Here is a 4,127-nt window from a genome sequence, read left to right as displayed (position 1 = left end):
TTTTTTTTTTAAAGTAAAGAAATGAAATGTAGTGTTCCTCATACAGATGTTATTCACATAAGCCAGACCAACAGAAAAAGCCTTGAAGAGAGCTTGCAAGACTGGGTTCCTGCAGACGTATGAGCCACCAGGTACCTCTCAGGTTAAGATAGTTGGGGTGGGGTTAGGGAATGTAAAACAGAAAACACCTGACTGGTTTTCTCATCACATGGTGGTCCATTTGTGGTTCTAGCTCTAGTGCAGAGGCAGCCACCGCTTCACCTGAGAAGGGGTTTTATGGGTGATGTACTGCTAAGCCCAATACTTAAATTGAAACAAAACTTAAGTCTTCTATGCAGAGATGAAACATCTGGACTGTATAGGCCCAGCATGCCATTTCATCACAAGATGTGCTCACCTATTCTGAAGGATGTAGACAGAGGGAAGGGAGCACTTTTGTTTGGCTGGAACTGCAGGTCTGGAGCAGGAATGTTTTAATAAAGCATCCCTTTGAGCAGCAATAACTGCACTCCTACCATCACCAGCCTTGTTCTAATGCCTACAGAAAAGCCTGTAGAATAGAAAATGAGAAAGTGATGATAAGATCCATGCTTCCCTTTTTACTCATTGTTACCTGCTGTACCAAGAAGCCAGATTTTCCCTCACCTGAACACTAGGCTGCATTATTACTCTCAATGAAACTTCTTTTTTCCCCCTGCCTGATCTCTGGATGGAGATGCAATTACAGAAGTAGTATGGGTAGTACTTCTCCTTTTTAGACAGAGAAGAGGCAAGAGGAGGATGTTAGTTTCCTTCCAGTGAAAAGATTTTCTCTGCCTTCCCTTGATAACTGACCACACAAGCAACAAGGGAGTGTACAGAAAGTGCTTTTGCCTCTAGAGGTGTTTTGTCCAGCCACAAGCCCTGAGCCTTGAGCTCTGGCTCAAGCAAAGCATGTTCAAGATCCACAGGGGGCTAGAAGAGGCCTCTAAAGATGTTCCTCAAGAAGGAAGAAGCATACACATATTAGAGATAAAGAAACCAAAAATGCACTAAAATGGCACGTGTGTACAGAGATCTTTTAGAAGTGCCTGGGTCTTGTAGAAAGAACTATATTCCCTGGTATTTTGATAGAAAAAAAATACAATCACTCTTCCCTGCCAAAGAAACTAAAAGAATCAAAAAAGGTAATTATGAATCTCACCATTCCTTAAATGTATGAGACTACTCACGATTGGGGAACACCAGTTCTTAGCAGCAGCAGACCATGTCCTGCACTAGCAGACAGCTGTTTTCTTGTGTTTAAAGTCAAGTGAGAGATGCAAGAGATCTTTAGTAAAAACTCAAGGGAACAACAGCACTGGCACCAAATGCTATTTTAAAAGCCTTTGGCCAGCTCAAGAAAACAACTTTTTTTCTCCTTCCCTCCTCTGTTAATTATCCAGATAAAGGTATTATTTCATACATGCATCTAAATTTAGTGACCAGTATAGAATAAGCCCTTCTGCATAAGATCAACCCTCACCTGGTGGGTTTTGTACATTTTTTTTATATGGGCAGTGGGGGGAGAGGGATGGAAATCCTTTTCAACTACACCTGGCCAAAAAATTGGCAGGGCTCTCCTAAAGCAGCATTTTCCCTTTGTGGTAACTCACTAAGACACCTTCTATCATCTACTTCTCTTGTAAGGTGTTGGTGCTAGCAAGAAATAAATAAATAAAAGGGACTAATTTTACGTTTGATGAAAGTTTTGCAGCTGCTGAATAAGCAATCCTCTATCTGCCACCTGTGTGATTTCTGAAGCTTCTCAGTAATCCAGAATCGAATAGGATCTTAGGAATGCATACAGTATTTAATGCAACAGCATGCCACGGCATAGAAGAAATTATAGGCTCAAATTCAAAGTGTCCACAGCTCACCCCAACAATGTGCTGATAGAACCGCACTGGATACCAGCAAGGATTTCATTTTTTTAAAGAGCAGAAAATCTATTTAGAAATGCTGTAAAAGACTTGATTGAATCAATTATTGGAATTCTCATGGGTGGGTCCAAATATGCACACAGAAAAAGAAAGATTCAATCAATATCTTTAGACTCTTATAATAAGCCTTGTACAATTGAGCATATCCATTTTAAAAGGTTCAATATCTTGATCACACAGAGTAAGGTACACATTTACTATAGGCTGAAGAAACCTCAAATCCCAGCTTCCTTCTGACCCAAACCCTGTGCTTTTGGACCTTTGTCACTTGAGCAGGAATAAATGTTCTCATGTCTGGAGCTGAAATCAGGAAAGACTCATTGAGACACTTGCCACATTTAGGGAGAGAAAAAACAAAAGAAAAAAAGCAAGTTTTTATAAGGAGACTTGGAGAGAGGCAGGGATAGCAAATACAACTGAACTACTTGTGGGTCTGAAATGTTATAAGTAGCTCTTCTTGAAAAGGCTTAATGGGTAGAGTGCAGGTCAAGGGGATCAAAATGGCATAATAAACTCACATAATTCCATGATCATGTAGTTTATGCCACAGCTGAAGAGAGAATTATTCCATAACTGTCATGACCACAGATGTGGAGCACAGACCTATTTGGTCATGTGCTGTGTTTATATGATCACTTCTAGCCAATACAAAAATCCATCTCCAGTGGACTAGACACACTAGAAATAGTTACCTTTGAATATTTGAAAACCTTCATAATTCCAAATGTACATTTTTCTCGTTTAAAGTAAAATCAGCTGGAATGATTGTTTTGGGGTTTCTTGAGACCCTGCTTCTGAGTCTGAGTAGTGCAGAATGGGCCAAGAGCCATAAACATCTGAAAATGAAACAGAAGCTGATACTACTTTCATCCACAGCATTATATCAGCAGTGACAGTTAAGTAGCTACAGTCCATGCTGAAAGTGTTCTCGTTGCAGCATCAGAAATCCAAGTTGTGTTCTGCTTTGGTTAGAAAAAAAATAAGAATCTCATATCAAAAGGTCACTGCCCTTTGCACAAAGTATAACAACTCACCCACATTTAAAAGTGAAATCCCTCCCAGTCTGTATTTTGTACTTCTAAATCCTGTTAAGTGCTTTAAGATGATCTTAGCTAAAAGTGATCTCAGAAAATATGCTGCAAGTCCCAGGCAACCAAATATGAACACTGTGCCAGAGTTAATCCTATGCTGTGCACTTATTTTTGGTGCCTTTTCAAGGATGCCTCAGGTCCATCACAAGAACCCCAAATGTAAAACCTACAATGAATTCAGGTAACTAAAACTTTATAGTAGGTAATGAACAGGGCAGTCTAGATCTTCAAAGTAAAGATGCCAAACACAGATCATTTGCTGCACGAATCTGAGTGATTCTGTAGCCTATGGATGGAAGAGGAGTTTCAGAATGAATACAGCTGCATATACTGTACCCTCCGAGACCTGCACACCTCACATGGGCACCATCAGAAATGTTTCATTTGCCCGATGAAAAGTGATCTATGATTTAGGACCCAGGCATCTATATCTTCTGCATAAAAGGTGTGTCAGAACTAAGCCTTCAATAGACAGATTTCATCGATATAATGGAAGCAGCACAAAGACATCAAAGGAAGGAGGGACAGGACAGTTACTCCAAATAAAAGCATCTCTTACAGGCAATTTACTATACTCTTATCAAGGGGATCTAGTCTCGATAGGAAATGGAAGCTTTGATATTTGAAGGGGGGGAAAAAAGAGAGGGGCTTGTTTATTAGAATTTGAGATTGTAACTTTTATACCCATCATTTTTTTTCCCATTCCAAGCTAAGAAATTTGCTTGAAGATAAGGATGTGAGATATGATAAACCAGGTTTTGGAAATGGAGGTCAAACGAAAGAAAACACAGGGGAGAGACCCATCCTATGCAAGGAATATCCTCTACTACTCTCCCTACTGAGAGAACAGCTGGTATCAAAACAAGGAAATAGGAGTGTGGGACAAGGCTGAAGTCCTGGGAGGCATTCTGCTTATGGCTTATGGAAGTAGACAACATATTGAAGCAATGGTCCTGTCAGAGACATGTTAGCAACACAGTTTAAAAACAAACAAACACACACACACACACACACACCCCCCAGAAATGCTAAGTTCAAGTTTTAAACATAGGTAAATGTAAAAGAAAAAAAAAAA

The sequence above is a fragment of the Gavialis gangeticus genome, unplaced genomic scaffold (assembly GCF_001723915.1).
Source record: "Gavialis gangeticus isolate Ggan-Ray unplaced genomic scaffold, GavGan_comp1, whole genome shotgun sequence".
NCBI lineage: Eukaryota > Metazoa > Chordata > Crocodylia > Gavialidae > Gavialis > Gavialis gangeticus.
This window is presented reverse-complemented; position numbering follows the sequence as displayed.